Source organism: Mauremys reevesii, linkage group 1 (genome assembly GCF_016161935.1).
Source record: "Mauremys reevesii isolate NIE-2019 linkage group 1, ASM1616193v1, whole genome shotgun sequence".
NCBI classification, from domain to species: Eukaryota; Metazoa; Chordata; order Testudines; family Geoemydidae; genus Mauremys; species Mauremys reevesii.
Genome location: NC_052623.1, coordinates 63,694,054 through 63,716,004, shown reverse-complemented (window position 1 = coordinate 63,716,004; position 21,951 = coordinate 63,694,054). Strand labels below are relative to the sequence as shown.

General features: G+C 45.3%; 1 protein-coding gene and 1 long non-coding RNA gene across 14 annotated transcripts in view; one reads left to right on the top strand and one right to left on the bottom strand.

Moving 5' to 3' along the window:
* Positions 1 to 21,951, bottom strand: part of HTR2A (5-hydroxytryptamine receptor 2A) — a 73,411-nt gene that overhangs the window by 46,083 nt on the left and 5,377 nt on the right. For 3 of the 12 annotated variants that reach the window (XM_039524095.1, XM_039524123.1, XM_039524155.1), the window contains exons 2-3: positions 13,448 to 13,566; positions 182 to 285 (exon numbers count right to left, since the gene is read on the bottom strand). The exons of 1 other annotated variant lie outside the window; for it this stretch is intronic. The gene's annotated coding sequence lies outside the window, so the exon portion shown is untranslated. Of the gene's footprint in view, positions 1 to 181; positions 286 to 13,409; positions 13,567 to 14,167; positions 14,201 to 14,270; positions 14,349 to 21,951 lie in introns of those variants that run through there. 8 more of the 12 variants (XM_039524087.1, XM_039524132.1, XM_039524147.1 and 5 more) reach the window with 6 other exon arrangements.
* On the top strand, positions 1,354 to 21,239 carry LOC120397784. Of its 2 annotated transcripts, none has more exons than XR_005594006.1 (3): positions 1,354 to 1,695; positions 19,611 to 19,719; positions 21,096 to 21,239. It is a non-coding gene; the product is annotated as an uncharacterized LOC120397784 (long non-coding RNA). The 2 variants fall into 2 exon arrangements; XR_005594005.1 differs by lacking the exon at positions 1,354 to 1,695 and adding an exon at positions 14,678 to 14,715.

Sequence of the window (21,951 nt, the reverse complement as noted above, 5' to 3'; positions counted from 1 at the left end):
TCTGTCTTCTGTCATATTACAATATCATTTTAAGTCTCATACCAAAATTACAAGTAATGTTCCACATTGATTTTAATATGTAATTGTAATGATTACTTTTTAGTCCAGCGTGGCTTCAAAATAGAAATAAAATGACTAAGTACTACAAGTATAAAAAAATACAAGATAAGGTAAGACTTACATTGTACTTCAGAGCCCACACTCAAAGTGCATGAGAGTCACTTTGTACCCTGCTTTATTGTATCCTTCACTGTGTTATCCACTTTTGTGTCCTTTCTCTTCGGTCTGTACAAAAATGATTGTATTTTGATAACAGTTTTGTTGACTTCTACACTGTATATTATAGTGAAGCCAGTTCCTGTGCTGCAAGTCTTGTTCTTTTCTTCTGAGAGATGGACAGCTTGCTGTCTCTTTCCTTGTGCATTCCCCTCCTCCCTCCCCAAAGGCAAACTACACTTAAAATAATAATATTAGAGCCCTTCTCAAAGTGACACAGAAGAAATCACACCAATAGAAGGAGCAGCCTCCACAAAGGGATTACTGATTTCAGCAGGAATGTAATTTCTTGCTCACTGCCTTGTTCAGTTTGTCAGACCTCCCACTAGCTAGATGTCATAAACTGCAAGGTAGCAACAGCAAAGGAGGGCAGACCAAATAGGGTCTTTTTTAAATAAATACCAGCTTTCTCATTTTATCATTTGGAGGGCTTAGTTTAAAAAAAAATTACATTTTTCATTTGTATAGGATGCTGAGTAAAGCAGCTGCATGTGCTGATAATATTTTACAGGGTAAAGTTTTTAGGAAGACAATAAATAAGTCTCGTAATGGTACATGCTGGTAAAATCGTAAACATACAGCTTTTTCCATCCTAAAGGTTGCAGCTTTTATGCTAACCCTAAACGGAATTAGTAACTTTTAGATTTTTATAATTTTATTTCCAGGTCTTCACTGATGTCATAACCATCTCGCCAACAGATATTTATTATATATATGTAATATGTATATGTATCTTGATAATAAATATAATACATATAACATATATATCCTGATGACAACACTGCATATATACCCTTGTTGCCGGCACAGAGGGCCCGAGGGGGCAACAGCGGGGTTCATTGCCCGGTGTGCTTCGCGCCAATGAACACACCAGGGTGGAGAAGCAGACAAAGTTTATTTGAGATCTCAAAGCGGTGCAAGGAGACTGGCATGTCTCAAATCAAGCGCGCAGATACAAGCAGCTTTCCCTTTTTATATTCAAGTTGTTTGCTTCAGCTTAGTTCCCCCCGCTTTCTTCCCCCCCTTCCTGCCTCCCCCCATAGCAGCTACAGTAAGCAACATTCGCAGCTGGTTAGCAAACTCTCCCAGACCTGTTATCTTGTCCTTCACAGAGGCATGTAGGCTTCCCTTATCACTACCGCTTCAGACTGCCTTGAGCTGTTAGCTGACTGTTACACATTTTGTTTTGCAGCTACTTAGGTCGGTTAAAGTTCATCATGGAGGACCCTTGGTTCACTTAGGCCTAGAGCAGGGGGGCTTCATCGACACTCGTGGTCTTCCACCCCCCCAAGTTACCTAGAGTTATGCCTAGTGACACCAACACCCTGATGTCATTTTTATTTGTCAAGAGCTGGAAGCTACAATTATCCTCAATAACCTGTTTGAAAGAAAAGCATCCCAAGTAAAGCATCCAATCAGGTAAACACTGTCTAGATTAAATAGTGAAAATAAATGCTCTTCCAGGATTATGGCCTATTCCTTTGTAACGTGTGTACCAGGATGCCTGTGGGGAAACTAGCTAACTGATAATGAGACGTTTGAGGGTAACTGAGAATAATTTATGTGTTATGTTGAAAATAAAACAAGCTACCTACTTGATGTGGCCAATTTCCACCCCACTAACATATAGCATCCCTTCCTCCCTACTCTCTGTCTGTAGATTAAGCTCCTCCAGCCAGGGCTTGTACCTTCTTCTACCTAGGTTCTTATATGGCCCTCATCACCATAGTATGTGAATACCTTACAATCACTGGTCAATTTTATCCTCACAGCACTCCATTTTCCAGAAGGGAGACTGAGGCACAGAGTAGATTAAGTGTTTTGTTCAAGGTTGCACAAGAAGCCTGTAGCTGAGCCCAGCTTTGCACTCAGTTCTTCTAAGTCATATCCCAGTACTCTAGCCACAAGACAATCCCTCATTCCCCCTTCCCTGTTTGGAAGTGCCACTGGAAACAGATTATGCATCATTATTTTCTGTTTATCTAAAGATAACTTAGATTATTTATCTAAAGACCTCTGGCTTCCTTTGCATTTGTTAAAATCATGGGAACTGATCCAATGAGGTGATAGGGAGCCTTTGAACCATGTGGTGCAGCAGCAGCACCCTTAGTTCTAGCAGGGGCGGCTCTAGCAATTTCGCCACCCCAAGCACAGCGGCACGCCGCGGGGGGCGCTCTGCCGGTCGCTGGTCCTGCGGCTCCGGTGGACCTCCTGCAGACATGCCTGCGGAGGGTCCGCTGGTCCCGCGGATCCGGTGGACCTCCCGCAGGCACGCCTGCAGATGCTCCACCGAAGCTGCGGGACCAGCGGACCCTCCGCAGGCATGCCTGCGGGAGGTCCACCGGAGCCGCCTGCCATCCTCCCGGCGACCAGCAGAGTGCCCCCGGCGGCATGCCGCCCCAAGCACGCGCTTGGCGTGCTGGGGCCTGGAGCTGCCCCTGAGTTCTAGCACCTATGCCTCCACTCAGCTAAAAGTAGAGCACTTCCTGCTTTAAATCTGTGTAACAAACTTACGGTATTGACTACAGCTGTAAAGCCCATCTGTTTTCTTTGATATTTAGGTATAGTGTGGGTGGCATTTGGGGGATTTTTTTTAACCTTGATCTGGGTTGTTACTAGTTGGCATTCATTATTTTTGTTAGTGATTGTTGAAGCAGTCTATTCCAACTGTTGTGAAGGACTGATAGCTGTGAATGGTTGTCTAAGAGATGGGGGAAAGCCGACTGCTGCAGAGGAGCATGTGGATCGGTCAGAGACTTCTCTTAGAGGAGAGTCTATTGATAGAGATTCTCTAGGTTTTAGTCAAGAGGAGAGATGGAAGAGGATAATCTAGGGGCCAGATCAGATGAGAAACATTCACATAAAAAAGAATCGGACACATCAGAAAAGGGCAGACAAATAAACAGTGACAATTTTTTAAAGTGCTTGTATATAAATGCTAGAAGTCTAAATAATAAGATGGGTGAACTAGAGTGCCTCGTGATAAAGGACGATATTGATATAATAGGCATCACAGATACCTGGTGGACTGAGGACAATCAATGGGACACAGTCATTCCGGGGTACAAAAGATATCAGAAGGACAGAACAGGTCGTGCAGCAGGGTGTGTGTGTGTGTGTGTGGGGGGGTGAGTGGCAATATATGTGAAAGAAAATGTAGAATCAAATGAAGTAAAAATCTTAAGTGAATCCACATGTCCCATAGAATCTATATGGATAGTAATTTCATGCTCTAACAAGAATATAACATTAGGGATCTATTATCAACCACCTGACCAGGACAGTGATAGTGACAATGAAATGCTAAGGGAAATTAGAGAGGCTATCAAAATTAAGAACTCAATAATAGTGGGGGATTTCAATTATCCCCATATTGACTGGGAACATATCACCTCAGGATGAAATGCTGAGACAAAAATTCTTGATACTTTAAATGACTGCTTCTTGGAGCAGCTGGTACGGGAACCCACAAGGGGAGAGGCAACTCTCGATTTAGTCCTGAGTGGAGCACAGGAGCTGGTCCAAGAGGTAACTATAACAGGACCACTTGGAAATAGTGACCATAATATTATAACATTTAACATCCCTGTGGTGGGAAGAACACCTCAACAGCCCAACACCGTGGCATTTAATTTCAAAAAGGGGAACTATGCAAAAATGAGGGGGTCAGTTAAACAGAAATTAAAAGGTACAATGACTAAAGTGAAATCCCTGCAAGCTGCATGGATGCTTTTCAAAGACACCATAATAGAGGCCCAACCTAAATGTATACCCCAAATTAAAAAACACAGTAAAGAACTAAAAAAGAGCCACCGTGGCTTAACAACCATGTAAAAGAAGCAGTGAGAGATAAAAAGGCATCTTTTAAAAAGTGGAAGTCAAATACTAGTGTCATAAACAGTTAGTTAAGGGTTAAGGTTTTTGTCTACCTGTAAAGGGTTAACAAGCAGTACCTGTGGACACCTGACCAGAGGACCAATGAGGAACAAGATATTTTCAAATCCCTGTGGAGGGAAGTTTTTTTTTCCCTGTTCTTTGTTTTCTTAGAGAGTCTCTCTTGGGAATTAAGAGAGTCCAGACATCTTAATCAAGTCCTCCCAGGTTTCTGCAATAAATTCTTCTATTCAAGCTAGTGAGTATTAGCAAGGAACTAGTATTCTTATACTTTTATTTCTGTATTTGCAATTCTGTGTTTTGCTATAGAATTTCTTTAAGTCTGTACTGTGATTGCTTTTACTGAGAAAGAAGGGAGGGGGAATTCTCTCCAGAGATTGATAAGTTTAGACCCTGTATATTCTTCCATCTTGGGGACAGAGACAGTGACTTTCTTTTTTATTCTTTAATAAATTCTTTTCTATTAAGGACTTGGTTGGTCTTTCCTTGGGTGGATTCTCAGGGAAAGGGGAGGGGGAGGTATCCCTCTGTAGTTAAATCCCGGTATCTCTCCTAGGAAAAGGGAGGGGGGAGGAAGCAGGGGGGAATGGTTTATTTCTCCTGGGTGTAAGAACTCCATGGAGTTGGGGCTCTTGGAATCCCCAAGGTTTTTGGGGAAGGACTGTGTCCCAATCCACATATCTGATTGGGTGGTGGCAGCTTTTACTAGATCTAAACTTTAGTTTAGAGGGAAACCAAGGCAGGTCCCCACATTGGAACCCAACAGCTCCAAGTGGGGGTGAGACCTATGACACCTAGTAAGGTAAATAGAAAGGAACATAAACACTGCCTAATTAAGTGTAAAAATGTAATAAGAAAAGCCAAAAAGGAGTTTGAAGAACAGCTAGCCAAAAACTCAAAAGGTAATAATAAAATGTTTTTTAAGTACATCAGAAGCAGGAAGCCTGCTAAACAACCAGTGGGGCCCCTGGATGATCAAGATACAAAAGGAGCACTTAAAGACAATAAAGTCATTGCAGAGAAACTAAATGGATTCTTTGCTTCAGTCTTCATGGCTGAGGATGTTAGGGAGATTCCCAAACCTAAGCCGGCTTTTGTAGGTGACAAATCAGAGGAATTGTCACAGATTGAGGTGTCATTAGAGGAGATTTTGGAATTAATTGATAAACTTAACAGTAACAAGTCCCCGGGATCAGATGGCATTCACCCAAGATTTCTGAAAGAACTCAAATGTAAAGTTCTGGAACTATTAACTATGGTTTGTAACCTGTCCTTTAAATCAGCTTCTGTACCCCGTGACTGGAAGATAGCTAATGTAACTCCAGTATTTAAAAAAGGCTCTAGAGGTGATCCCAGCAATTACAGACCGGTAAGTCTAACATCAGTACTGAGCAAATTAGTTGAAACAATAGTAAAGAATAAAATTGTCAGACACATAGAAGAACATAAATTGTTAGGCAAAAATCAACATGGTTTCTGTAATGGGAAATCGTGTCTTACTAAAGTTATTAGAGTTCTTTGAAGGGGTTAACAGGGGGATCCAGTGGACATAGTGTACTTAGATTTCCAGAAAGCCTTTGACAAGGTCCCTCACCAAAGGCTCTTATGTAAATTAAGTTGTCATGGGATAAGAGGGAAGGTCCTTTCATGGATTGAGAACTGGTTAAAAGACAGGGAACAAAGGATAGGAATAAATGGTAAATTCTCAGAATGGAGAGGGGTAACAAGTGGTGTCCCCCAAGGGTCAGTATTAGGACCAATCCTATTCAATTTATTTGTAAATGATCTGGAGAAAGGGGTAAAAAGTGAGGTGGCAAAGTTTGCAGATGATACTAAACTGCTCAAGATAGTTAAGACCAAAGCAGACTGTGAAGAACTTCAAAAAGATCTCACAAAACTAAGTGATTGGGCAACAAAAAGGCAAATGAAAATTAATGTGGATAAATGTAAAGTAATGCACATTGGAAGAAATAACCCCAACTATACATACAATATGATGGGGGCTAATTTAGCTACAACTAATCAGGAAAAAGATCTTGGCGTCATCGTGGATAGTTCTCTGAAGACGTCCACGCAATGTGCAGTGGCAGTCAAAAAAGCAAACAGGATGTTAGGAATCATTAAAAAGGGGACAGAAAATAAGAAGGAGAGTATTTTATTGTCCTTGTATAAATCCATGGTATGCCCACATCTTGAATACTGCATACAGATGTGGTCTCCTCATCTCAAAAAAGATATACTGGCATTCAAAAAGGTTCAGAGAAGGGCAACTAAAATGATTAGGGGTTTGGAACAGGTCCCATATGAGGAGAGATTAAAGAGGCTAGGACTTTTCAGCTTGGAAAAGAGGAGACTAGGGGGGGATATGATAGAGGTATATAAAATCATGAGTGATGTAGAGAAAGTAAATAAGGAAAAGTTATTTACTTGTTCCCATAATACAAGAACCAGGGGCCACCAAATGAAATCAATGGGCAGCAGGTTTAAAACAAATAAAAGGAAATTCTTCTTCACACAGTGCACAGTCAACTTGTGGAACTCCTTGCCTGAGGAGGTTGTGAAGGCTAGGACTATAACAGCGTTTAAAAGAGAACTGGATAAATTCATGGTGGTTAAGTCCATTAATGGCTATTAGCCGGGATGGGTAAGGAATGGTGTCCCTAGCCTCTGTTTGTCAGAGGGTGGAGATTGGTGGCAGGAGAGAGATCACTTGATCATTGCCTGTTGGGTTCACTCCCTCTGGGGCACCTGGCATTGGCCACTGTCGGTAGACAGGATACTGGGCTAGATGGACCTTTGGTCTGACCCAGTACGGCCATTCTTATGTTCTTATGTCTTGTAATTATAAATCAAAACAAATAATTAAATAGTATTGATCTGTTTTCACCATAATCTCCAGGGAGTTTCTGTACCCCTAAACTCCTTAATCTTTCTTTATTTTGTACTAGGGGGAGATCATCTAAGGTTTGATGTTTCAGTTCAGATAAGCACTCTTGAATTTTGACTGCCTTTCCTTCATAGAACTGGACTCCAGTTCATATGAGAACATTTTTATGAGATTTTTGGCCTGTCACACTTCCAGCAGGGCCAAAAATACCCCAAGAACACCCTTTCTAATAGAATATCAACTCCTTTTTCCATTTTGTCTGAAACCAGGAAATGCAGCAGAAAATACATATTAAAATAAGTTAAATAAACTCTTTCAACCCCAAACGTTTGGTTCAGTTTCTATTTAATTATGGATGAAATTTCGGATGAGAACTTTCCTTTATCCCCAATGATTCACTACTCCCTGCATTTTGGACTGATGTACACTATTTGTGATGTTTAATAGATTGTTCCACATTCTATTATTATTCATATACCTCCAAAAGTGTGTCAGGTGTACTACTATTAAAAAAACAACAAACCAGGTCCTGCAGTGAACAGATTACAATTTAAGAGGAGACAAGATACAAGTAACGTAAACTAAAAACAAAGTTGAGAAAGAAGAGGGAGTACAAGGAAACAATACCATATCCTTACTTAGGTAGTTATATACACATCTTGAAGGGCTTGTATTGCTGAGCTTTCATTTTTATTATGGTTGTTGGGAATTCATTTTTAAAGGGCATTGCAAAAGAAGTGAGTCTAGTTTTATGTATGTACTTTCTATAATTATTTGCTTGACATGTTTATATGCTAGCTTCACATTCAGTTCTCAGTTATGGTTTATGGCCTCTTGGGTTTTGTCTGTGCGAGGAAATTGACCAACAAAGTTGTAGCACAATACAAATAGAGTAATTAGTCCAGAATAAAGTCACTTTTATTCCAGAATAGACTGTCAGCATGAGTGAGTAATATCAGAATAGCAATAGCATAATAGTTATGCTTTAACTTTGTTGGTCAATTTCCCCTTGCAGGCAAGTTCTTGTATCTGAAAATGCTCTACTTGCTAGCCAAAGTACTACTTTGAATGGGCCAGGAGCAGCGAAGAAGGGAAGAGAGCTTAACCAGGAGCAACGAGGGCAGTGCTCCATGTGGTCTGAGGATGGGCAGACCTGAGAATGTAAGGGGACATGAACTTCCCATCCATCCTCAGTTTTATAGAACCTGGGGCCATTGGTGCCAAGTGAGGTCTGCATTGGAAAAGCCCTGCCAGGTAGTTTGGGGTGGTTACCCCTCTTTGGTAATATTCTGCATTTAACCATACGACAGTGTGTGTGTCTCATTGTTACCTTGTCCTCATCAATGTCTCATTCCCATCAATGTGTTAATTCCTTTCCAGTTTGTCATACACTGTTATTTCTTCATAACATTACTTATGTATCTGGGTAAAAGACCCCTATATCTGACATTCCCGAAGCCACCAATTATAAAGTGTAAAGATACAAAATGATAGAAAGTCATGTAAGTATAATCAGGGCCGGCTCCAGACCCCAGCGCGCCAAGCGCGTGCTTGGGGCAGCGTCCCAGCGGGAGGGCGGCAGGTGGCTCCGGCGGACCTCCCGCAGGCATGCCTGTGGAAGGTCCGCTGGGACTGCGGCTCCGGTAGACCTCCCGCAGACGTGCCTGCGGAGGGTCTGCTGGCCCCGCGGCTCCGGTGGACCTCCCGCACGTCAGTAATGTGTTGGATGGAAACTTCTATTTTCATTGTCTTTGGGCAACATGAAGTTTTTCACTTGCTGTGGCCCATGCAGTACAAGGAAGTCCTTCAGGCTACTGCTCAAGTGAGTCCACAGTCCTGGATCATCTAGACTTAAGGAACTAAACTAAGCAGCAGCTGTTTCTTACGCCTCCACCACACTCTTCTCTGATCTACACTTTTCTTCAGGAATGTGCATGGTTACATCCATTTGAGATGGAGATATGGATGCTGCAGTAGCTGCCAGGTCACCTGCACTCTGACTAACTGGAAGATCAGGCATCTCACATCCTCACTGGGGCCGGAAGGCTCGCTGTGAACATTTGTGTCTGTGTATCTCAGGAGAGCTCCTTTCTGCTTAGAAAGCAAAGGAAGCTTTTCTATCTTTCTTTTTTTGAATGCTGCCCTCATGACTGCTGTTCTGTGCCAGTTATAGTGGCTCTCAACACTCAGTTGAAGAGGACAAATAAGTAGGCTCATAGCAGGGCCTGAGTGAGGGAAGACATCAGCGTCTTAAGGGCCTAACTGGCTCCTACTACTTCAGTTGACTGCCTGTTCTCCTCAAGTGGGTTCAGGGAAGCAGCAGGAAACAAGAAGCTCCCTGAGAAGCTGGTGTTAATCAGTCCAGGCTCCTGGGGGTGCTAGAGAGTTACATAGGAGGAGGAGCCTCTTCTCTGCTCCTGCTGCTTTCTGTTATTCCCTCTCACCGTTTTTTCCTGCCTGCCTATTATGTCTCTTGTGCCCTCCTTCCTCCAGCACTGCACTCTACAATCTCTGTGCATCTAGAGCGGAGAGAATACATATGCACCAGAAGCAGACACAATTTTCTACACTCTGGGTCATAGTGGCGCCCGCCCCCCCCCCAGTCTGGCACCTGAGGCAGCCACCTCAGCTCGCCTCATGGTAAGGCCAGCCCTGGGTTTGCCTAATCACTGACTGCACCTGCCAGCCTCATTAGGCAGGAGCTATAAGGCTCGGAGGAAGTGGAAGAAGAGTAGTCAGGTAGACAGGGCTGGCTCTAGACCCCAGCGTGCCAAGCGTGCGCTTGCGGCGGCATTTTGCCGGCAGGGCGGCAGGCGGCTCCGGTGGATCTTCCGCAGTCATGCCTGCGGGAGGTCCACTGGAGCCGCGGGACCAGCGAACCTCCCGCAGACATGACTGCGGAGAGTCCACTGGTCCCGCGGCTCCGGTGGAGCATCCGCAGGTGTGCCTGTGGGAGGTCCACCCGAGCCGTGGGACCAGCAAACCCTCCGCAGGCACGTCTGCAGGAGGTCCCCCGGAGCCGCGGGACCGGCGACCGCCAGAGCGGGCCCCGCGGCGCGCCGCCCTGCTTGGGGCAGCGGAATTCCTAGAGCCGCCCCTGCAGGTAGAGACCAGGAAGCTTAGAGAGAGGTAGGAGTTACTCTGTTGTTGATCAGCCCTATGTTATGCGAAGCCATATGTATGTGCTGGGACAAATTCTCCTCTCTGCCATCAGTTTTAATCTGTAGTAACTGCTGACTTCAGTGGAGTTGCATTGTCATAAAACTGGGATAAATATCTCTGGGGCAGAGTACAACTGAACAAAAATTGGAATTTCTCTTCTGCAGGAAATTCTAGTACCTCAACATTTGGTTTTATCCCAAATTGGGATGAAAAGTTAAAATACCAATTTTTTTCACAATATGAAAAATTCTTATTGGAAAATGTCTTAATGTTTTATTTTGCCTTTTTAAAAAATCTAAATTCAGCACTTTAATATTCCTCAACTGAAATGTTTCATTTGGAGTTAATTCGCTATTCAACTGCACCTGCCTACAATGCTGTAGTACCTCATGGGAATTGTCATTCCCGCACAACTTGTCCCCATTCTGCTCTGTGCACTGGACTCCATAGCTGGATTACATCTCCTCTGATGCGCCACAGCACCATGGCAAGATATAGTTTAATGTTGAACTGACTTAAAATAAAATGTTTGAGATCAGGTGAATAAACCAAATATTTTGATTCTGTCAAGTATCAGAGGGGTAGCCGTGTTAGTCTGGATCTGTAAAAGCAGCAAAGAGTCCTGTGGCACTTTATAGACTAACAGAAGTTTTGGAGCATGAGCTTTTGTGGGTGAATACCCACTTTGTCGATGCATGCAGTGGAAATCTCCAGGGGCAGGTATATATATGCAAGCAAGAAGCAGGCTGGAGATAACGAGTTTAGTTCAATCAGGGAGGATGAGGCCCTCTTCTAGCAGTTGAGGTGTGAACACCAAGGGAGGAGAAACTGGTTTTGTAGTTGGCAAGCCATTCACAGTCTGTTTAATCCTGAGCTAATGGTGTCAAATTTGCAGATGAACTGAAGCTCAGCAGTTTCTCTTTGAAGTCTGGTCCTGAAGTTTTTTTGCTGCAGAATGGCCACCTTAAGATCTGCTATTGTGTGGCCAGGGAGATTGAAGTGTTCTCCTACAGGTTTTTGTATATTGCCATTCCTAATATCTGATTTGTGTTCATTTATCCTTTTCCGTAGAGACTGTCCAGTTTGGCCGATGTACATAGCAGAGGGGCATTGCTGGCATATGATGGTGTATATTACATTGGTGGACGTGCAGGTGAATGAACTGGTGATGGTGTGGCAGATCTGGTTAGGTCCTGTGATGGTGTCGCTGGTGTACATATGTGGGCAGAGTTGGCATCGAGGTTTGTTGCATGGATTGGTTCCTGAGCTAGAGTTACTATGGTGCGGTGTGCAGTTACTGGTGAGAATATGCTTCAGGTTGTCTGTGGGAGAGGACTGGCCTGCCACCCAAGGCCTGTGAAAGTATGGGATCATTGTCCAGGATGGGTTGTAGATCCCTGATGATGCGTTGGAGGGGTTTTAGCTGGGGACTGTATGTGATGGCCAGTGGAGTCCTGTTGGTTTCTTTCTTGGGTTTGTCTTGCAGTAGGAGGCTTCTGGGTACACATCTGGCTCTGTTGATCTGTTTCTTTATTTCCTCGTGCGGGTATTGTAGTTTTGAGAATGCTTGGTGGAGATTTTGTAGGTGTTGGTCTCTGTCTGAGGGGTTAGAGCAGATGCGGTTGTACCTCAGTGCTTGGCTTTAGACAATGGATCATGTGGTGTGCCCGGGATGGAAGCTGGAGGCATGAAGGTAGGCATAGCAGTTGGTAGGTTTTCAGTATAGGGTGGTGTTAATGTGACCATCATTTATTTGCAACGTGGTGTCAAGGAAGTGGACTTCCCGTGTAGATTGGTCCAGGCTGAGGTTGATGGTGGGGTGGAAGCTGTTGAAATCCCGGGCACACCACACGATCCATTGTCTACAGCCAAGCACTGAGGTACAACCGCATCTGCTCTAACCCCTCAGACAGAGACCAACACCTACAAAATCTCCACCAAGCATTCTCAAAACTACAATACGAAGTGCAGCCGCGGGTTTTCTGGGCACTTCGGCGGCGGGTCATGGAACGGAAGGGTCCCCCGTTGCCGAAGTCCCGGCTGCACTTCGGTGGGTCCCGTTTCAGCGGTAATTCACCTGCGGGGGGTCCTTCCGCCCTGGAGCGGAAGGATCCCCCGCCGGCGAAGACTGGGAGCGGGAGAAGCTCCAGGGGCCCGGGACCAGCGAGAGTTTTCTCGGGCCCCCGGAACAAGTGAAGGACCCCGCTCCAGGGACCCCCAAAAACTCTCGTGGGGGCCCCTGCGGGGCCTGGGGCAAATTGCCCCTCTTGCCCCCTCCTCTGGGTGGCCCTGGCTGTAGGGACTAATCCTGCATCTTTTATTTAGAGGAAAAATCCACATTAGTTTTGCCATAGGATCAGTCTCTTTGCCATGTATTTCTCTCAGGCTCCAAATATTAAATATCTATCTAAAGATAGTTTTCATATGACCAGATTTGATTTACTCTGCACACATTTGATTTACTAAAACACATTTTGCTGTAGCCAGTCTCATTTTAATTTAGGAAGAAATGGGTTGGCAGCTTGGCTGGTTCATAGAAAATGCAGGGATATATTCTTATAATCTGAGTTACAAATCTGTCAGTTTGCCTGAAGGAAACGTTTTATTTTATCCAGACATATTTCTCTGTCAGTACTGTGACAAAGTCCCATGCTTCAGTATTGGTATCAGAATGTATTGTGCTAATGTCTCTTTTGTTTCTTAAACAACTTTTAGTAGCCTCAAACAGAATTAATCATTCTCTATTTGATTTGCTCCATTCTATTGTCTAAAGATGTAGCAGCTCCTTTACCTGCACCAAACTAACACTAGTCCTTCTCTCACCCCTGAATCATCTGGGCAGTGCTCCAGTAAACAATGTTTTTTTAGTGTGATGATCAGAATTACATGTATTATTGCAAATGTAGCACCATTAGTTTTCTACTGTCAACATAATTTGTGGGGATTCATACTTAGCATTTCTGAGGTGTGTATGTAGTTTGTTTTTCTCCAGCTGCTATCCATTATGGAGAAAGGTTAGTGCACATCCACAATCACCCCATATCTTTTACTGATTGGTGAAAGCTACCTAAATGGTTTTGAATTTTTCTTTAACTGCTTTTAATTTGCTGATGCTCCTTCAAAATTTGTCTCACTAATACATTTCACCAGTATTAAAATGTTGCCCTTTTCAAGGTTGATGAATCCTTACCATAGTCAAACAAAAGTAGTTGTAATATTTCTACTCACTGTTCCCAATCTGTAGCCTATAGTTCTCTGATTTTCTAGTAGTGCATACAGATCCTTGGTTAATCAAAGCACATCCCACAATTAATGTTGCACCTGGAACTCCAATGCCTGCAAAAGAGCTGAAAGTAAAAAATCACTTTAGAGTTCTGGGGTTTGATTAACTCCTGCTGATTTAGGGAGGCTGCAAAATGGCAGGCAGAAACACAGGTGGTGGTTACACTTCTGCTGGGGGAAGTCAGCCTAACAGCTATATTTCCCAAACTGGTGCCAATGACTTTTACGGCTGTGCTGGCCAGCTGTGGGCCCACCAGCAGAGCAGGTGTTCAAGTTGCTTCAATCATTTGTAATTAAACTTCTCTTACAACTTTGTTTCATTTTTTTGAGAGGAGATATGTAAATACCAAGGATGGGGAGGAATTATTTAGCAAGGTGAAAAGGGGGTATATGGAACAGTAATGTGATGAAATTAAGAAGGGGAAGGCTTAAACTGAATGGGGGGGAATTCCTGTCAGTGAGCCCTACCTAGCTTTAAAATAATTTCCTAAGGAAACTGTTGAAACATGTATTGCTTAGAAAAACTAAAACTAGATTGGACAAAACACTAGCTGAGATACTGCAAGAAACAATCCTGTACTGCTAAGCAGATGAATTAGATCAGAGGCTCTCAACCTTTTTCTTTCTGACACCCACCCAACCTGCTGTAAAATCTCCATGGCCCACCTGTGCCACAATAACTGGTTTTCTGCATGTAAAAGCCAGGGCTGGCATGGGGCGGGAGGGGAGTAGCAAGCAGGGCAATTGCCTGGGGGCCCTGCAAAGCTACCATGCTCAGGCTTTGGCTTCTGCCCCAGGTGGTGCGGGTCAGGGCCTCGGGCTTCAGCCCCATGCAGTGGGGTTTTGGCTTTCTGCCTTGGGCCCAAGTGAGTCTAAGGCAGGGCCGCCCGGGGGGGGGGGCAATTTGCCCCAGGCCCCAGAGGGGCCCCCAGGAGAACAGCTGAGGCTCCGGCCTCCGCCCCTCTCCTGGAGACTTAGCACATCAAGCGGGGTGTCTCCGGTGGGGCCCCTGAGCCCCGCCCCGCTCAGAGCCACTGGTGAGGGGGCGGGGCTGCGAGTTCCAGGCTGAGCTCAGCTGCCTCCGCTCGGCATGGCGCTCCCAGCCCCGCCCCCTCACCACGTGGCTCTGAGCGGGGCGGGGCTCAGGCCCTGCTGGAGACACGCTGCAGCTGTTCAGCCACGCGCTGAGGTTCCGGGTGAGGCAGGAGCCGGCGGTAAGAGGCTGGGGCCAGTGGGGTTGGCTAAGGGGCAGGGAGTCCTGGGCACAGGCAGGGGGCAGAGGTTGGGGTGGGGGAGCGGGCAGGGAATGGGGGTTGGTTTGTGGGCATTTGGGGTGGCTAGGGGTTGGGGCAGACAGGGAGCAGGGGTGGGGTCCCAGGGTGGTGGTGGTGGGGTCTCTGGGGGATGGTGAGGGGACAAGGAGCAGGATGGGTCAGGGATTCTGAGGGGGGTGGGCAGTTGGGGGCAGGAAGTGGGTGGAGGTCGGATAGGGGGCAGGGCCAGGCTGTTTGGGAGGCACAGCCTTCCCTACCCTAAAGCTCATTCAGCAGTTTGAGGCTTGCAGAAGAGCCAAGCTGTTAGCTTTTCCATTAGGGCTCCCATCCCTTTCACTTCTCAATGCCAAATTATAGTCTACATGTAATTTCAGTGCCATAGGGAGATTCATGTCAGGGTAGCTTCATTTAAAATTAGCCACTGTGGGGAAGGATCACATGAGAAGAGCAACCCTACCAAGGGAGACCCCCCTCCTCTGCATTCCCTGAGGCTTCAGAGGGGTTAATTCAGTGGTTCTCAAACTTTTGTCCTGGTGACCCCTTTCACATAGCAAACCTCTGATGTGACCCCCCCCTTTTTATAAATTGAAAACACTTTATTTTATATATTTAACACTATTATAAATGCTGGAGGCAGAGCAGGGTTTGAGGTGGAGGCTGACAGCTCACGACCCCCAGTAATAACCTCGTGATCCCCTGAGGGGTCCTGAACTCCAGTTTGAGAACCCCTGGGTTAATTTAATTTTAGCACCCTATGTCCATTCACATGCCTGTGCTATTTTGAGCATTTCAGTTTTGACAACATAGGCTCATCCCAGATTCTGGAACAAGCTCAAATGCTCAGTTCATGGAGTATGTACATAATCTATAGTAAAGAAAAACCCACAGTAACCTTCTCCAGTTTGTGAGGGACCCCATGGAGCCAGTCTCTAGGAAACAGATAAATGCGTGGAGATTAAGTCCATTAATGGCTATTAGCCAGGATGGGTAAGGAATGGTGTCCTTAGCCTCTGTTTCTCAGAGAGTGGAGATGGATGGCAGGAGCGAGATCACTTGATCATTACCTGATAGGTTCACTCCCTCTGGGGCACTTGGCATTGGCCATTGTCAGTAGACAGGATACTGGGCAGGATGGCCTTTGGTTTGACCCAGTATGGCTGTTCTTATGTTCTAACCTAAATGAACCCAAAGTTATGGAGACAGATATGAGTCAAGGAAGCCAGCAGAGTATCAGAAACCTGGAAAAATCTCTGCCTGGATGGGCTCAGGTGTTTGGTTACAAGCTGAGGTGGTTCAAAAGTTTTGGATTTTTTTTTAAGCAGAATTTTTTTATTGTTTCTTTAAACAATCAAACACAGCAAGCAGCAAATATTTGGTCACACACTTCTGAAACCTCAAACCATATTCAGGTTTTGGCAGACTAATTTTAGCTTTTCAATTAAAAAAACCACAACAAATTTTGAAGGAAAGCAGATATTGTCTGTGATTTTTTTCTGCTTTTTAAAAACCCCTAGTTTTTGATCCAGAAAAAGTTTTGATGGAAAATATTTGTCCAACCCTTTTAATGAGTTTTATGCCTTTTAGCCCTAGCTGATGCTGAGAACCGATGATACCTTGTAAAGAAGTTTTCTCAAAACTGGGTTTGTGCCGAAATGCGGAAGGTTTCTTTTTCCCAGGGGCACCTGTGGAGGGGAGCAAGTGGGGCAATTTGCCGTGGGCCCCGCAAGGGCCCCCAGGAGACTATAGTGTTGCAATTTTTTTTATAGAAGGGGCCCCCAAAATTTCTTTGCCCCAGGCCCCCTGAATTCTCTGGGCGGCCCTGGTCTAAGGCTGGCCCTGCTTGGTGGACTCCCTGAAACCTGCTTGCAGCCCCCTAGTGGGCCCCAGACCTCTGGTTGAGAACCACTGAATTAGATAGTTTAAAAGCCCTTTTCTGTGGCAAATTTTTATGACAGAATGATGCTGAAATTTGACTCTTCTTGTGATGCAGGTGTGGTATGCAACACATAGAAAGAGCCCCTCCAGGATGCTTTTTTAGCTTCCAGGTTCCTATTCTAACTCTCCTCTGTCGGGTTACCCTTTTGTAAGAATTTTTATCCCAGCATGCTTTTCTGGCCCTTTAAATACGGCAAAGGCAAACGGCTGTGGCCCTGAAGTGGGTATCTTAAAAATATTTGTTACATATATCTCACTCGCTCCAACCTGGTAAGTAATGCAGTTATATTTTCTCTTTCTTATTGCTGAGGCATTTTCTCCATAAATTAAATACTATGTTCTTTATATCTACTGAGATTGAAAATATTATACACTGTATATCAATATAAATGTCTGTTACTGAATGTTATATTTCCGAGACTTGGTGTTAGAGTCACTGCTAGCTGGTGAAGGTAGGATTTGTGCTATCAGTTTTCATTTAATTAAATTTATTCAAGATTACCGTAGCAGCCTATTCACAATGGGCCTGATCCTGTGGGGAAGTAAATAAGATTGTGGATTTCTTCTTACAAATCACTTCCAGTGATTTGCAGACTAACATGGGAACTGTGTATTGGGAGGAAGGTACAAATCTGTAATAAATGGGGATTTACCCAACGTTATGCCTGAATTATGCTGTATTTACTTATGTGAATGAGATTTTGTACCATACCACATAATCTGTAAATGTGGTGCTTGACATAACATGATGCTGTTTAACTTAGGTTAAGCTGTACCTGTTTCTTAAAATAACCCAAATGGGGGTTGTTGGAATTGCAAAAGATATTAAAACATTATGCTACCACCATGTAGGCTGTGACAGTGTGAACTCTCACCTGGGAGGAGGAAAAAAACACCTGAGCAGCTGACTATAATTGACCACACCTCTCAGAGGCTGCTGGGACTAGGAGGAGCCTGGGCATTATAAAAGGGTAACCCAGCTCACTTGAAATGTGTGTGTCCAAGAAGATTGTGGGTGGGAGTAAGAATAGCCACAGCTGCCATCATTATTGCCTTCTTGAGGGGAAGAATGTACTGACTTTGGGGAGAGCTGGGTGTTGATTGGAGTCTGCACTCTGTGGAAACTTTGGCCTTCTTTGAGGGATAAGAGAGACTATGGGGAAATAGGGCTAAGACTTTAGGTGTAGATAAGCTGAATATTGGTATATGCCTTTTATAAAAACATCTATGTTCTCTGGTGTCTTTTCTCCCCTGGCCTTTAGGTGGTCAGGTAATCCTGTCCCACTAGGCATTGGCTTGGTGATTTTTGGAGCTATGGGATTTGAAGCATAGCCAGGGGAACAGATCAGTTTAGTGCTCATCTGCTGAGCTGCCTAGAGCTGGCAAGGCTCCACCAGTTGATACTAGGGTTGCCAGGTGTGCAGTTTTCGACTGGAACACCCAGTCAAAAAGGGACCCTGGTAGCTCTGGTGACACTGCTGACCGGGCTGTTAAAAGTCCAGTCAGTGACGCTAAGGCAGGCTCCCTCTCTGCCCTGGCTCTGTGCAGCTCCCTGGAAGTGGCCAACATGTCAAGCCCCTAGGTGCAGGGGCGATCAGGGAAGTGCTGTGTGCTGTCCCCACTCCCAGTGCTGGCTCCGCAGCTCCTGTTAGCCTGGAACCGCAGCCCATGGAAGCTGTGGGGGCAGTGTCTCTTGGCACCATGTAGAGCTGCCTGGCCACATGCCTCTGCCTAGTGGCCAGACATGCTGGCCACTTCTAGGAGCAGCGTGGAGTCAGGGCAGGCAGGAAGACTGCTTTAGCCCTATTGGGCCGCTGACCTCAGGTGGCTCCCAGTAAGTGCTGCCCAGCTGGAGCCTGAACCTCATGCCCCAGATCAGAACCCCCTCCTGCACCCTAACTCCCTCCCAGACCTTGCACCCCAACCCCATGCCTCAGGTTGGAACCTCTTCCTGCACTCAAACTCCCTCCCAGAGCCCACACCCCAATCCCCTACCTGAGCCCCCCCACACTCCAAATCCCTTGCCCCCTCCTACACCCCGATCCCCTCATCCTCAGCCCCACCCTAGAGCCCTCACTGCCTCCCATACCTCAACCCCCTGCCTTGAACCTGCTCCCATACCCCAAACACCTCATCCCTGGCCCCACACCCAAGCCTGCACCCCCAGCTGGAGCCCTCACCCCCTCCTGCACCCCAACTCCCTGCCCCAGCCCAGTGAAAGTGAGTGAGAGTGGGGAGAGAGTGAGAAGGGGCGGGGCCTCAGAAGGGGCAGGCAGGGGGTGGGGCAAGGGTATTTGGTTTTGTGCAATTAGAAAATTGGCAACCCTAGTTGATGCAGGCAAATACAAGAGTATGTGATGTAGCTGTAGCAGTCTGAATTACTAGCACTTGTTGAACTCCTCTGAACTCATTACCAATATTCTAATAGAATATTAATGTTCTACTTCAAGAACAATAGTTACACTTCAAAGTATCTAAGGATAATACATTTATTCTTCTGTTTAACAGTGAAATCTCTTAATAGTCCTATCTTCTTTTAGTTTGGAAATAGGCTTTCTTTATAGTGCAAATGAAAGCCCTTAAAGACTCCTACTATGATTTTTTTCCTCCTGGGAAGGCTATAATAGCTACCAACTTCAGTTATGAAATAATTATTTATTATCTAGTTTCAAATATAGTGCTTTCTCTGTATTTTAGTTCTTGGATACAGCTGGAATCCAAATGTTTTCTTTGGAGTACCTGAAGCAATCAGTCTAGCTATTTAAAACCCTGAATGATTGTAGGAAAAAGTAGAGAACCACTAAAATATTGTTCATTGACTTTTATGATATCCATGAAAACATTTTGACTTTATTGTATTATTCATCCCTGCCTCTCACAACCTTCTTTCTCTCCAATAGGTGACATGATGCTCCCCTACATAGCCCCCTCTATCTTCCTCAACAGTTTTTGACTACCCTTTATGAGAAGAGGTGGTGACCTATCATCATCGTGTGTTAGAGAAAGCAAGTGAGAGGCTTTATTTGTATCGTCATGGGTTATATCCCCCTTCCTCCTCTTGTGATGTTCTCCATTTTCCATGGCTTCCTATTTCTGGTGTACCAACCACCCAAAAACATCAACATTTTGTTGGCTTCCACTCTGCATGCTGGGACTGTGTACGGAGGTCAAAATGAAGGGGTCAGTAGCTCTAACAACCTTCCAAAATTCTACTGATCTAGGGTGGGCTTCCTCTCTGTGCAGAGGGCCCCTACAAGGCCTATGCATCATTTAAATCCCACTCAAACCATATTTTAGTGGTCTGAGTAGTGACTGGACCTTGTGTAGGTTCCTTGAACTGAAATGTATTTGATTCATAAGCTGAGTAACCCTTTTTTAATGGGCAAGCTAAATTGACATTAGATTTCCCATTTTCATCAAAAATCCCGGTAAAAAGCAAATAGTCTTTCCACTTGGGATGGTGAAGTAATAATGACATTTTCAATGCACTGTGGGGGAAACATTAAACCAGGCTTGTGCAGTATCTCCATTAAAGTGAACTGAGCCTGCGGTCTCTTTCAGTTGTGGCAGCTCAAAAGTTTACCGTTGCTTGGTGTAAAGTGGGATTAAAAGAATTGGCTTCCCTATTTAAAAATACCAGAAGTCTGAGAGTTAAGTCTTCTGATTTCTTTTAAACATACCTTTTGATATCTCCTATCAATGCATTACCATGTACATCAAATCTTATTTTGTATAGTCTTTCTTTCATACTGTATCCGTTATTGCTTCTTACAGAATTAAATAAGAAAATAACAGGGAGAGGGGGGACAAAGGAGAAGGTGTTTTCAAGTGGGATTTGAAAACAGATGAACAGAGTTCTCTCTGCCCCATCAACTAAGCTAAGGAGGCTGATCCAAATGGCAGGAACTGCAGAATAGAAGGCTTTTGCAAGCAAAAATATGTGGTAGGATGGAGACGTGGCAGAAGCTGGATGAGTGAAGGGAGAAAAAGAATGAAGCAAAGTCTGTCAAGTTAGGGTTGGCTGGGCAAATAATTGGTGTAGTCAGTGATTACACTGTCACTTAGTTTTACATAGAAACATAGGGCAGTCCTCATGTGCCCCAGGGGTTTTTCACACTTCCACTAGCTCTGTAACCTACTGGCTACAGAGTGAGCTCCTTCTTAAACCTAACCACCCTCTAGCACTTATTGTTGTCTCTGCTCTCTCTGAGCATTCCCCTGGATTATTTAATTCTCCTGGAGATGTTGTGTGATAGGGGAAATAGTACCTCTGTCCTCCAGGGGGCTTAGGCCTATGTTCCAGTTTGAGGCAAAAGTCCCAGAGTTTGGCAGAGGACTACAATATCCCTCAAACTATATAAATTCTACTTTTTTTTTCCCCTTAGAGGATATTGCTGGTGTGATAGACCCAGGCCAGTTGGGTACAACAAAGTAGCTGAAGGCAGATGTACTGACCACTGGATTAGCAGTTTTCTGTTCCCTGACTGACCAGAGCAGGGGCTGCTCCAGACTAATGAGAACACCTGACTCCAATAAGGTAATCTGAACACCTGACTCTAATTAAGGCCCTTTTGATACTATAAAAGGGCTCACTCCAGTCAGGCTGAGAAGAGCCAGAGGAGAGGAAGTGCAGCTGAAGGGCTGGTTAATGAAGACACCCTTAAACCATCGGTAAGGGAGCCCTAAGGTAAGGATGAAGAAGGGAGAAGCAGGAGAGCTGTGGGAAAGTGGCCCAGGGAAATGTAGCAACTCTGGCAGTGAAAGGTTGGCTGCCAACAGCTGCTACCATTAGGGTCCCTGGGCTGGAACCTGGAGTAGAGGGCGGGCCCAGGTTCCCCCCAACCCACCTGGGAGGGGAAGTCAGGCCCCTGTCAGGACAGGAGGATAAACTGTTCTGAAATAAGCCCACAGAGACAACAGAGACTGTGGGAGTTCTCTCACCAACCTCTTTGCTGGTCTATGATGAAAAGGGCTCAGTAGACTGAAACCCTGGCCCTAGAGAGAGAAGGGCTACGTGGAGGGTTGCAATGAGCCACTGAGGTTAGCATAAACCGCCCAGAAGCGCGAGACCCACAGGGACAAGGTCAGAGCTCTCCCCAGGGGTGGCTCTAGGCACCAGCAAAACAAGCTGGTGCCTAGGGTGGCAAAATCTAGGGGGCGTCCCCTGCGGCCGGGGGGGGCGGGAGGCTGGGCCGGCGGACCTGCCGCAGTCATGGCTGCGGGAGGTCCACCGGAGCCCCG